General features: G+C 44.3%; 1 protein-coding gene across 1 annotated transcript in view; it reads left to right on the plus strand.

Moving 5' to 3' along the window:
* Positions 1 to 3612: 3612 nt before the first annotated feature.
* CSNK2A1 (casein kinase 2 alpha 1) overlaps positions 3613 to 14252 on the plus strand; it is a 53993-nt gene continuing 43353 nt past the window's right edge. Inside the window, exon 1 of the mRNA XM_045980149.1 lies at positions 3613 to 3755. The gene's annotated coding sequence lies outside the window, so the exon portion shown is untranslated. The remainder of the gene's footprint in view (positions 3756 to 14252) is intronic.

The following is a 14252-nucleotide window of genomic DNA, read 5'->3' on the forward strand; positions in this document are numbered from 1 at the left end:
AAAAATAGTCTGTGGTAAATCCTTCCTGAACTTTGTCTAAAACTCTATAACTCATATACATCTTACCCACTTTTAAATGTGTTTTTAAAATGTGTTCTGACCAAACTTTTGTTTCATCTCTTGCTTTTCATCACATAACAGTGTGACAGAGCCAGCTTTCGACAACAGGATGGTATATTGTCATTCTTTTTAACAGCTTTGCCACTGACTAGCTGTGTGACCCTGTGCAGGTTGCTTCACCTCTCTGAATCTTGGGTGGGCTTCATCTCTGAATGGGGATAAAAAGGTCGTTGCCACCCAGGGCTGTCATGAGGATTAAAAGAGCTCATACACATAAGGCCTCTTGCGTAGAGTCTGACGAATACTAAGTGCTCCCAAAATATTAGCTCTGGTAGTTCACAGCTCCACGTTTAGCTGCATGATAACTTATCTAACTAGGTCCAGACGTACGATCACTTTGTGTGGTGTGTTCGCAAAGTCAGCCACAACAATTCGGGCCATTCTGGTACACACGACTCTTTGCAGGATGACTTTGCTGTTTTTCTCTTCAAGAGATGAATGCTCTTTATACCCTCCTTGAACCTCAGCTGGCCATGGGACAGGCTTTGCTCAATAAAATGCAGTGAGAGGGATGTTCCAGCACCTTTGAGCCTAGGCCCTGAGAGGCCTTGCTGCTTTTGTTCCTTGCCTTTTGGAGGCCATCATGTGAGGAAGCCTGAGCTAGCTGCTGAAGAAGCCACGTGAGGGAGAACCCAGGCACTTAAGCCAACAGACCCGGGCAGCTGGCAGACACGTAAATGAGGCCAGCCAGCTTGCATCGTGCTCACTGACCACAGATGTGGGAATAAGATCGTGCACAGCAGAGGAAAATTGTCCTAGCTGAGACATGTCCAAACCACCAACCCACACCAGCAGAAGCAAATAAATAATTGTTGGTTTAAGCCACTCTGTACTTGGGGTGCTTTGTTAAGCAGCAGTAGAAAGCTGATACATTTAGGTTTGGTGCAGAGACGATGACCCAGGTTGGAATGCAAGGTCTGTCACTGCATGTCACCTGGGTCATGTCTCATAATCTCTCTTAGTCTCAGTTTCCTCATCTGTGCAGTAGGCTACTTTTAGTTCCTACCTCATCAGGCTGATATCAGGGTTAAAAGAGATGGTGAACATTCACTGTCAGGCCCAGGGCAAGTTCTTCAATGGGATCAGCTCTTCAATGGGATCACTGCTACTGTTGTTTGAAGGAAGTCTCAACTGAGAGTTGTCATGTGGGGTGTCAGGAAGAATAAGTAATAAAGAAAACTGAGCTGGTCTTTTGGAGCCTCCATCACTGGGTGAACATTGGAGAATGGGAGCTTCTTGGGACAAGACATCTATACCAGGCAGCCAGGGAGATGGCAGGGGTTGGGGCTAATTTCTGTCTTCTTTAGTGGGAAGGATTATATGTGTGTGTCTGTGTAAACTCTCTGAATGAGGTCATGGATGGACGCTAGAACTGGATGGAAGAATGAAGAACTGACACTGTAGGAAGGGCTGAGACCATAGGAAGGTGGGAGAGCTAAGCCTTGGCAATATCCCCACTCTTCTCACATGAAATCCCAGGCTCCTTACCATGGCCTGAATTCCCTGTCCACTTCTCCCATCGGATTCCCTACCCTCTCTCCCTCACTCACGGTGGTTCAGCCACCCCGGTCTCTTTCCTCAAACTTACCCAACTCTTCCCTGTCTCGGGACCTTTGTACTCACTGCTCCCTTCTCAGAGGGAACTTCCAAACCACTCAAGCTAAAGTGCTCCCCCTTTTACCTTTTCCATAGCTACTTATTGTTTTCCTTCATAGCATTCGTTGCTACCAGAAACTATGTGGTTTATTTCTTTGCTTACCCACATATTATTTGATTCTCACTTTAGAAAGTGAGTCCACACGGAATTGGTGTCTGTCTTGCTCATACCCCAACCCCAGCACTTAGCACTCTGTCTGGCTCATAGCAAGTAACTAATAGCTGTGAACTGAATAAATATGAACAAAGGATCCATGACAGCTGGCTCGACAGACAGACAGACAAACAGACAAGATCCATGAGACAAGTGGAAGGCCAGTCATTTCCTTAAAAAGGTGTTCATGAAAACTTTGCTGCAGACCTGTCTGGCAGATAAGCCCAGAAAAGGTCACAGTCACCTCCTGGCAGTCATTGCTGCATGTCTGCAAGTGGCCCATCCCCATCCTATAGGGGAGGTGATTGTCTCTCCTCTGGGAGCAGAGGTGCCAGTGAGCTGACAAACTGTGAAAGGAGGGCTGGAGAGGGTGGGAGGGCCCATTCCTGGGCCAGGCAGCTATTCTGAGGCAGCGCAAGGATAATACCAAAATAACCCAGCCTCCTCACCCTTGTTCCAGCCCTCACACCTCTGCCCCACTAGAGGTGAGGCTAATACTTGAATTCCTCTCAGTAACACACCAGTTTTTAACACACCAGAGGACAGTGATCATCAGACCCAGCCCTGTCTACTGGGGGCTCACAGTCTGATGGAGGAGGCAGGTTAGGGACCAGTCAGGCTTCTGAATGATGGTGCAAACGTCTGGGGAAGCTCAAGGCAGGGAAAAAACCCAGATGAAAGGATCCCCGAATTAATCCAATGGCCATACGGAAGTTAGCTAGTTCAGGGGATAGCAGTAACAGAAGTTAACCGCCAGCGACAAAGGGAGGGAGGCAACACAGATACGCTCCGGGAATAGCTGGCAGTTTTAGTGGGTAGAAGCATCAGAAATATGACAGGGGAAGGGCACAATAGGATGCTAGAAAGGGGAGTGAGTGGGCTGTCCAATTTATCTAGGAATTTGGATGTGAAGAGAATTTAGGTTATCTTTGGTGCACAAAGGAGAGCCTTGGAAGATTTTTATCCATGAGGACACCATGATCAGGTTTGCAAGATATAAAGTGCCCCGTGGCTGCTTTGGGGAGGTCATCTGGGCGGCGGGGAGGGGGAGGAAGGGCAAACCGAAGGGAAGAAAACACTTTATTTTTAATGGGCAGTTCTAAATAGGACTCTTGTAGGAGGCAGGAATTGGGTCTCAAGTCTCTATAGGGCTTGGATCATCACTCCCTCGACTCCAACGTCGCACCACTCCGAAGGTTCAACTGTTTTCCTTCGTTTGTCATGAACTCAAAGTTTGAACAGAGCAAATGTGCTGCTGGAACCCTAACCCTAGTCGAGGGGTCCGAGCAAGAGACTCCAACTCCCAAAATGCTTCGCTGTACAGCCCTGCGGGTCGCGCATGCTTCAAGAAAGGCCTGCCGGCTTGTCGACTCGTCAGCTGGGTGAAGTGCAGGAAACATAGGGACCGCCATCTTAGCTTGGGACAAACCAATTGTACACCTACGGGAGGTTCTTCTTCTTTGCCTCGTCAGTTCTTCACAAGTACTGAAACAAAATGCGCTTAACTATTGCAAATCTGCTTATTATGCTTTACATTGAGAATATCTTCCATTTTGTCCCCCACTTCGGAACCGCAACTGCAGAGATACAATAGCACGTCCCAGCATGGCCGCACTCAGCCGGATTCCGCTGGGGGTGGAGTCGGAAGAGGTCCCGCCCCGCCTCCTGGTAGGAAGGGGGTTTCCGCTTCCGGCAGCGGCGGCTGCAGCCTCGCTCTGGTTCCTGCGGCTGGCGGCCGAGCCGTGTGTCTCCTCCTCCGCCGCCGCCATATTGTCTGTGTGAGGAGAGGGTAGAGCGGCCACCGCCGCTGCCGCTTCCACCACAGGTACGGTGGGAGCCGCCAGGCGAGGTCGTTGGGTGTGGAGGTGGGCCCAGGATGGGACAACGGGGCGCGGTCTCCCCTCGCGCTCCCAGCGGACTCCGGAGCGGCCCGTCGCCTTCCCCTGCCCCCCCCCCCCCCATCGGCCGAGGCCCCTGCAGCCCATCGGGGAGGACTGGGGCCACCCTCCAGGACGGGGAGCGAGGCTTAGGGGGTAGAGGCTGATGTGAGGGTGGGAACTGCCTTTCGGGACTCCCGCTTATTGCGGGGGAGAGGGCTGGACTGGGGCGGGGACTAGGGGGCAACTTGGAGGAGGGGGTTGCTGGAGGGGGAAGGGAGCTTGAGGGGTGGGGCCACTAGGGGATGCTGGAGGAGGGTGCCTAGGGGAGTGGTGCCTGCTGGGTAGGGTGGGGTGAACCCTCCTGCGGAGCGGAGCAGCTGGAGTAGGGGCCTTCTAAGGGTCCCTCTGGGCCAGGCTGGGCTTCCCACCTGCAGACTGGGGTGCAGAGGGGAGGGAACCCCGGGCGAGGTCTCTGGGGAAAAGGGGGGAGGGGACCACGAAGTGGGGCAGAATGGGTGGAGTTGGAGTTAAGGGTTAGTTCGGAGCCTAGGTGGAAGAGAAGTATGTAGAATGAAAGCTTGGCCAACAGTATACATGTTAAGTTTGTGACCTTTTGAAAAAGTACGACTTTTATTTTCGTTTTGGTTATTTTGTTGTTTATTATTTTGCAGCGTTGGAACGTTACTATTCTAGGCAGGTGTGGGTGGAGCTTCAGTAGTTTGTTTTTGGAAAGCAAAGTCAGGGTCGGAAAAAGTCGCTTCTTGACTTTTGCTATTTTGGGAAGGGAAGAGTTCTGAAAAGGTGGTAAATTAATTTGGTAAGACTTGATTACCTTTCTCTACTGAGTTCTATGAGAAGGGCATAGGGAGAGGACAGGAAAAGAAAACTGGAAAGGGACGATTTTTCTAGGAGTTGGGAGACTGCATTACATCTAAGGAGTGGCAATACAGGCGTAAAGAACCAGAGTGCTTGGGTTCTCAAATATCAGTGCCATTACTGCTTAGCTGTGTGCCCTAATCTTTGTAATCCTTGGTTTTCCTATCTGTAAAGTGGGGCAGTATTTCCTAGATCATACAGTTATGGTGAGCAGTAAATAAGATAATTTGTGTCAAGTGTTTACCACAGTGCCTGACAGGTAGTAAGTGCTTGATAGATTAAAGGGACTAGCTGGTATATTTGGGCTTTCTCTGTTCTAGGTAAAATTTATGGTCAACAATTTAACAGTAGGCAAGACTTCAGAATGTTACTTTTGTAGTAATTGTTGCAGTTTTTTCTTTTTTTGTAAGTCAGTTGACTTAATTGGCTTGGCGGACCTTTGACTGAAAGACCAGTACCAATAACTCGATCTTTCCCAAGTCATTTAGAAAAACTTCGCCTGCTCTTTTATCTGGACAGGTTTACCCTTCTGTGACTTTGAAATACTTACTTTCATGTGCCATTGGGGGAGGGTGGATGACTTCAAGAAAGAATGAAAAGATTTGAAGTTTGCTCAGATTGATTTATCAACCGATTACAAAGTTAGGCACCCTGGGACAACTTTTGTTAAAACAAAAACATGCCCAGTTATGTTCTCTTGTATGGAATAAAGTAAGGAAGAGAAGCATGTATTTAAGGGGAACATTGGGTTATTTCTACCTAAAGGGTACAAGTGGCAGCTTCTTTCCCACTGTGTATTTTTAGTTCTCCTGTTGCCTAGCCACTCTTACAGGGTGAATCTTTGATTTTACTCAGAACAGACACCTTTACTTCACAGTCTTTTGGGGAGAGGGGGAATTTTCTTCAGGAACTGAGTTTAAAGCCGTGTTTGGGTTTGTGTTTATAGTGGAATGCCACCCCTCCCGAAAAAGATGTCCATACTTTAATTCCCAGGTTCTATAAATACGTTACATGGTAAAAGGAACTTTACAGGTCTAATTAGGGCTAGGAATCTTAAAATAGGAAGACTATTCTGCATTTCATGGGTAGGCCCAGCCTAATCACATGAGGCCTTAAAAGCAGAGAACTTTCTCCACCTGGGAGTCAAGAAAGGGCAAAAGGGTGAAATCAGAGATTCCAGCCATGAGAGGGATTCCATTTGCTCTTGCTAGAGGGGGCCACAGGGAAACATGAGAAGGAATATGGGCAACCTCTAGTGGCAAAGACCAGCCACAGCTGACAACCAGCCAGGAAATGGAGACTCAGTCCTACAACCATGAGAAACTGACCAACAACCTGAATGAGCTTGGAAGTGGATTCTTTTTTGTTTGTTTGTTTCTTCCCTTTTAAAGAGTTTATTTATTTATTTATTGACAGAGAGCACCAGTAGGCAGAGCAGGAGGCAGAGGGAGAAGCGGGCTCCCCACTGATCAAGGAGCCCAATGTGGGGCTCAGTCCTAGGACTCTGGGATTGTGACCTTTGCTGAAGGCAGCCACTTAACCGACTGAGCCACCCAGGCACCACTTGGAAGTGGATTCTTGCCCAGAGTTTCTAGCAGGGAATATGCCTTGATTTTAGCCTTGTGGGACCCTAAGCAGAAGACATGGCCACACCCACCTAACTTCTGACCTACAGAAACTGTGAGATAACAAATTTCTATTGTTTTAAGCCACTCCTCGTGGTTGTAATTTATTAAGGCAGCAGTAGAACACTAGTATAGATTTTGGTACCTAGAGTGAGGTACTGTTACCTAAAAACGTGGAAGTGGGTGAAAGCCAGAAAAATTTTGAGGAGTATGATAGAAAAGGCCTAGAAGAGATTGTAGAAATATGGGTGTTGACTGCAAGCTAGGCCTCAGGTGGCAATGAGGTAGGCATTGGAAACTGGAAGAAAGAGGATCTTTGCTACATAGAGCCAAAAAAAGTTTAGAATTGTATCCTGTGGTTATGTGGAAAGAGAACTGGTAAGTGATGAACCTGGCTATGCAGCAGAGGAGATTTCCAAGCAAAGTGTTGAAGATGCAATCTGGGGTGTTTGTGGATGTGAGTCTGACTAATGGAGTGAACCCCTGTGAAATTTTATAGAAAGCCAGTGAGGTCCTTGAGGATTTTATGCTATCAAAAAACAATGCCAGCTTGTATTGAAAAAGACAGTAGAAAGTTAAAGAGGGCTGTTAAAACCCCCAAGTTCTAGGCAGGAAACAGACTGATAAAACTCAAGCGTGAGTATGTTGCTTTTCATTAATAATGGTGGGTGACTCGGAGGGTGGAACCAAGAGCGCAGAGAAGTGGAGCTGAAGGCTACAGAGGATTTTCCCCTTAACTTTGGAAAAGGAGCAGAGTTTGCCCAGATTTTGAAACTGCTTTGGACCAGTGGATCTGTTTTGTCTTCCATTTTTCTTGCTGGAACTGGAATGTCTTTAACTGTTGCCCTGTGCCTGTCCCACCATTGTATGTTGGGAGCAGATAACTTTTTTGTTTTCAGGAATTGTGCCTCATGAGTTGTACTTAATTGTATTATGCCCAGGGCCTCATCCACACCTGATTTAGAAGATGAGATTTGGGACTTTTTAATTGATCAGGTTTAGGTGAGTTTTTTGGACTTCCGAGTTGATACTATAACGGAATGAGACCTCAGAATGTGGAAGGAATGTATTTTGCATTTGGGAGAGTTGTGAATCTCTGGAGGTCAGAGGGTGGGCTGTGGTAGATGAAATGATACCCTGTCCCCCTCCCCTAATCCCTGGATATTAACATTATGTGGCAAAAGGAACTTTGCAAATATAATTATGGTTTAAGTATCTTAAAGTAGGAAGATTACCCTGGATTTCCTGAGTGGGTCCAATCTAACATGAAGGCAGAGAACTTTCTCCAGCTGGAGTCAGAGAGATGGGCAGAACAAGTTGGAGATTTGAAACATGAGAGGGACTCCGCCTACCATTACTGGAGGGGGCCTCATGGAAAGCATGTGGGTCAGCCCTGCCTGACAGCGAGTAAGGAAATGGGGGCATCAGTCATACAACCATAAGAAACTAAACTCACGTAACAATCTCAGTGAGCTTGGAAGCAGATTTCCCCCTGGAGTTTTCTAACAAGGAACAGAGCAAGGTGGACACCTTGATTTTGGTCTTGTAGGACCCTAAGTAGAAGACCCAGCCAAGCCCACCTGACTTCTGGCCTATAGAAACTGTGAAATAATAAATGTGTGTTGTTTTATATTTGTGGTAATTTGTTATAGCAACTGTAGAAAACTAACAGGGTGGGGGGGGATTTTATTTAAGAATTTGGGGGGGATTTTCTAGAGAACAACAGTACCAAGGATTATTTTGCAAAGTGATTTGGTCCTAGAAGACTTGATAGAGTAATTTCATTAAGTGGAACCTACGCCTTTTTTCTTTGGTGTTTAAATATCCTGTCATTGTCCTTAAATGCAATTTGAATTGGTTAGATGACTAGCTTGGTAAAATGTAGATTCTAGAGCTCTAACCCATTTTGGTAGGATTTATCCTATAAATTGGTGATTTTTCCATGCCTATAATAAATATCTTGGATTAGTGACATAATTTCTTCATTCCCTTTTATTGGTTGAATGAAGGAATAAGTTTATATTAGAGCCCTTTAAAGACTTATTCCCAGCTTTTTAGAGGACATGGAAATGGGTGATCCTTTTTTGTGAATTGATAACCACCCATATACAGTAGTCCGTTCTTTTTACATCTACCCCAACCCACAATTGTAAGGTCTTTTCTCTCTGTCATTATCATTTGAGGTTCTCATTTGTCATTTGTCATTATCATTGGTCAGATTGGGGAATTATAATTGCAGAATGTAGTGCTCTAGCTTTTAAGAAAGGCTGTTTTTGTTCGGCAGTGGTATCCTATTGATACGATTGATAAAATGTGGACTCTCAACTTTAGTGAGGACTTCAGAAGTTGGAGGAAAGAAGTCTTTTTGAGTTCGTTACCTGAATAGAAAGATGATTATAAAATTAGAACATTTTAGGGTATGAAGGACTTTTGAGACTATGTGTTTGACTATAGGGTTTAGAATAAAGGAAATTGGGCCATATGAAGGTTAAGTGGCTCAAGCAAGTATCAGCCCTAGAGCTGGCCTAGAATCCTGGTCCAGGCAATGGAGATACATGGTTTTTGAACCATATTCCCTGTGTACCCCTGCCTTGCCCTTTTTCTAGGTTTTACCTTGGACAGATTCTCTTTCTGTGCCTCACTTTCCTCATGGAGTCATTGTGAGAACTGCCACAGTGAATGTAACATATTTAGCGACCATATGAAGTGCTCCAGAGATAGATGTTAACTGTTACAACATTTATGATAATTGTTTTGGCAACTGTATGACAACCTCTGCATAATATAGTCAGTTTGTATTCAGAAACTGACACGTGATGTGATTTGGCATTGGGTTAGGTGTAAGGTAAGGTCTTAGAACTTTAAGGTAATAATAATGTTTGTGATATTTGATTTAAAATGAGAAACTGATTGGGGAACCTGACTGGCTCAGTCAGGGGAGCTTGCAACTCTTAATCACAGAGTTGTGAGTTTCAGCCCCAGGTTGGGTATAGATTACTTAAAAATAAAATCTTTTTTAAAAAATGAGAAATGGATTTGATCTTTGATATCACCATTCATTGGATGACCTGGGCCAAGTTTGTTTCCCAAGAAAATTAGTGCATTTGTATGCCTAAATGTCTTTGAACTCCTAAAATGGGTAATTTCAAAAGTGGTATATTATTTAGTTGTTTCTTAGAAATCTGGGCCAGCTAGCCTTTCAAACAAAGAAATTCCTCCAGGATTAAGGAAAAGGAACTGCTGTCATTGTAACAAAGGATATATTTACATTGGGTTATAGATAATTGGTAGTTTTTAAAAAAAAATTTGGTATTCTCTGGGGTAGGTTTCAGTAGACCTGGTTGCTGACCAATACACATTTTCTCCCCAACATAGAAATCACGGGTTGAGGCTTTAAAAGTTTAAGGTGAAAGAATTCACAATCATGCTGGGAGTGGTATTTCATTGGTTTCTACAAATCCTGTCTTTCAGCCTTAGATATGAGACGCCTACTTAGCAACAGTTGCTATGGTGGGCAAGCTTTTTTTACATTAGTGGTGATGTTTTCATCTATAGAAAATACTGGGTTATCCGATGTGAGGGTTTTAGGGTTAAATACCAAGTTACACTTAGAATGATATCTTACAATTTATATGTGTCACATCTTAAAGGCCTTTATTTTGGCCACTTTTTTCTTTTCTTTTTATACTTTCTGGCCTCATGGATTTCTCTGACAGGTTTTTATTAGCTGAAACATTTTAATCTGCTTGGAAAAGTGAACACTTGGAATTTTTCTGAAGTTATGACTAATGCACTAATGGCCATTTCTCAATTTAGCTATCTCATTAATGTGCTATAAATTTTAAGAAAGCAACCCTGTTACAAATGAATGGATAAATTCTTTTTGTTAAAAAATTGAATTTCTAACTGGTCAGAAGATGTTACTTCTTCAACAGACCCTGAATGCCTGTTACATATCTCATAGGTGCTGTGCTAAGGATCTCTAGATAGTTCCTGTCCCCAACCTTACAACTGAATGACATTCTGTAATAGTGCATGTATCATTGCACAGCTTAGTAGCTTTCACAATGTAGTAGCTTTTTGAGATGTTTTCTTATGAAAATTCCTATTGGCTTTTTAATCTTTGTTTGGGGAGGGTATGGTTTCTGAAACAGCTACAGAAATCCGTAGGGGAGGGATTGAGACTTTCTCTCCTTTTTATTTATTTTTTTTTCCATTTTATTTATTTTTTCAGCGTAACAGTATTCATTCTTTTTGCACAACACCCAGTGCTCCATGCAAAACGTGCCCTCCCCATTACCCACCACCTGTTCCCCCAACCTCCCACCCCTGACCCTTCAAAACCCTCAGGTTGTTTTTCAGAGTCCATAGTCTCTTATGGTTCGCCTCACCTTTTTATTTATTTTATTATTATTTTTTATTTGATGGAGAGAGATCACAAGTAGGCAGAGCTGCGGGGGGAGAAGCAGGCTCCCTGCTGAGCAGAGAGCCTGTTCCGGGGCTGGATCCCAGGACCCTGAGATCATGACCTGGGTGGAAGGCAGAGGCTTAACCCACTGAGCCACCCAGGTGCCCCAGAGAATTTCTCTTTTTTTTTTTTTTTTTTTTTTTTTAAAGATTTTATTTATTTATTTGACAGAGAGAGATCACAAGTAGGCAGAGAGGCAGACAGAGAGAGGAGGAAGCAGGCTCCCTGCGGAGCAGAGAGCCCGACGCGGGGCTCGATCCCAGGACCCTGAGATCATGACCTGAGCCGAAGGCAGCGGCCCAATCCACTGAGCCACCCAGGCGCCCCGAGAATTTCTCATTTTTAATGGAGGGGGCACAGAGGATAGTTGGAAAGAACTCCAGCTTTGGGGTGAGGTGACCAAATGTGGAGGTTACTTAACCTTTCTTAAACCTGGATTTTGCCATCTCTCCAATTGGGATAGCAACCACCATGGACAATTTATTAACCATCAGTTTCTTCATCTGTAAAATGGGAATATAAATAGTACTTGCATCAGAGTGTTCTTGTGAGGATTAATAACTAAAGCACCAGCTAGTGTTTTCTCAGGGTTACTGTGAGGGTGAAAAGAGTTAATTTATAAAATGCTAGGTGCCTGACTAATATGAATTCTTTCTCTTTGCTATCAGTGGAGACAATGTGTTTGTTTATTGCAGTGCTGCTACTCTTTACTCTATTTTAATTTTCTCCTGCTAGGAATTCTTATTTTTTAATGAGGACTTTTGACCTGTCCTTCCTGTTTCTGGTGTGTCTTGCTGGGTGAGTGTGAGCTCCTGAATTGGTGTTGGTTAGGGCTGGGTCGGTATATAAGTTACACCCAGTGTAGATTGCCTCAGTTGCTCAAGTACAGTGTACATTGCCAGAGTGGTTATCTAGTTTTGGTGAATCTAGGGTTCTCATCTAGATAGCAAAGTGAATGTTCCCATCTCAGACTCGGGGAAAGTTCAAGGTTTGCTCACTTAGAGCCTTGTGGACCTGGATCAGAGGTCTTAATTCCCAGTGGTTCTTTGATCATAGTTTACTTGTGTTTGGGCATTGTGTTAGGAGTATGTTTAGAGTAGTTTTTCCTGTATTAACATCTTTACATCCTCGTCTCTCAGGTAACCCACTAACTTTTTTGTTTGTTCTGTATTTTTTTTTAAGATATGTATTTATTTGACAGAGGGGGAGTGCATGGGGAGGGGAGGGTCAGAGGGAGAAGTAGACTCCCTGCTGATCAGGGAGCGGGAGGCGCAGGTCTCTATCCTTGGGCTCCAGGATCATGGCCTGAGCAGAAGGCAGTTGCTTAACCAACCGAGCCACCCAGGTGCCCTGTTTGTTCTGTATTCTTAAATCACACACTGTAGGCGGAGCATGAACCTATCTTTATCAGTACTTTAAAGTGATAAAGCATTCTGTGTATTTTTGACTATATAGATTGAATACAAATACCCATCTGCTTTGGAGTTGGTCTCCCATCCTTTTTTTTTTTCTTTTTTTAGTCTTACTTGAGAGAGCACAAGCCATTGTCGGGGGTGGTGAGGGCGGAGAGGGAGAAGCTGACTCCCCACTGAGCAGGGAGCTCTTGAAGGGCTCCGTCCCGAGACCCTGAGATCATGACCTGAGCTGAAGGCAGACCCTGAAACAACTGAGCCACCCAGTCATCCGGTCTTCCATCTTTTAAAACCCAATTTTTATACCATTGTGGCCTGCTAACTAGCACATTCAAGTAAGAGACTAATGAAGACTCCTGACTGTTGAAACATCCCCACCCTTCATCTTGCCTCCACATTAATTTTTTTTTATTTTTTTAGATTTTTTATTTATTCATTTGACAGAGGGAGAGAGATCACAAGTAGGCAGAGGCGGGGGGGAAGCAGACTCCCTTCCGAGCAGAGAGCCCAATGCGGGGCTCAGTCCCAGGACCCTGGAATCATGACCTGAGCCGAAGGTAGAGGCTTTAACCCACTGAGCCACCCAGGTGCCCCTTGCCTCCACATTTAAAGCAACCCATTTCATTGTAATATTTATGGTAGGCTGTTAAGTGAATTAATGTGCAGAATTAGGGAAATAGTGTTGAATTAGTGAAAATAACCTGTTTAGGTTTTGAATCCTAAACATACTAGGATTCAAATTTGGCCTCCATCATTTAGTGTCCTTTGGTCTTTGACAGGTCATTTGACCTCTGAACCTCTTTCTCTCTCTTCCTCTTTCCTTCCTCCCTCCACCACTCCTTTCTTTCCTTTCCTCTCCCTCCCTCCTTCCTTCTTTTCTTTTCTTGTGCACAGTACTGGGTGTGGGATGGTGGGAAGGGGAGAGGGAGAATGTTAATGCAGATTCCACGCCCATCGTGGGGCTCAATTTCACAACCCTGAGATCATGACCTGAGTGGAAGTTAGGAGTTGGGCACTTAACCAGCTGAGTCACCCAGGCACCTCTGAACCTGCTTTTATTATTATTATTACTATTTTTATTATTATTTCTTTTCATGAAGATTTGTTTTAGAGAAAGAGAGAATGTGGGTGGGGAAGGGGCAGAGGGAGAAGGGGAGAGAGAGAGAGAGAATGTCAAGCAGCAGGGTGCAGGGCTTGGTCTTAGGACCTGAGACATGACCTGAGCCGAAATCAAGAGTCCAGCATGAATCGGCTGAGCCGCCCAGATGCCCCTACACCTGTTTATTTCTAAAATGGGAGTTTACATTTCCTCCCATGCCTGGTTTGTAAGAGGCATTCAAATGGAAAGCAGTAGTTATTGCATACATAAAAGTTGGATTATATTTTAGATTACTCTAGATCTCAGTTCAAGTTTTCTGTCTTTGGGTTCCAGAGGGTCCTGGCCAGTGGAATGAAGTTTCAGATTACGACTTTATTTTGACTGTGGTACTTGATGAAATAATATACAGATGAAGACTTCTTTGCCCGTGATTTATTATATTCTGCATTGTTGGAGACAGTACTAGCCTTCAAACTTCTGTCAGGTGTTTGAGGTAGAGCTGTGTTAATTCAAGTCAAACCACTTGGCTTTCCTTATAGTGCTTCCCTTCATTGGAAGACCTCCAACTGTTGCTGTTATTTATGTAACATTGACACTTTGATTCCTTTTCTGGCTTAAAGGTAGAGAAATAAAATACAGAGAGCCCAAATGGTAATGTTTTTTGTTATTCCATCCTCCCTTGTTTGTTTTATGGAAAAGCTTGAGTGTATTGCCTTTTAAAAGGAATGTTGTAAATTTTGTAGATGGAAATAAAGACAGAAGGCCCAGTAATGTGTTAGAGTTGTAATGTCTTAAATATCCTTCAGGTTTGTGTAAGCAATAACTTTGTGAGTTAATCAGGTTTATTGTGAATATTTATATTCCAAATTTGGACCTTTAACAGGGACAGAAAAAACTTACATTGTTGGCTTTGAATGGGTAGTTTTCCTGTTTATTCAGTGTGCACTAGGTCAGAGTCTGTT

This window comes from Meles meles, chromosome 16, assembly GCF_922984935.1.
Source record: "Meles meles chromosome 16, mMelMel3.1 paternal haplotype, whole genome shotgun sequence".
NCBI lineage: Eukaryota > Metazoa > Chordata > Mammalia > Carnivora > Mustelidae > Meles > Meles meles.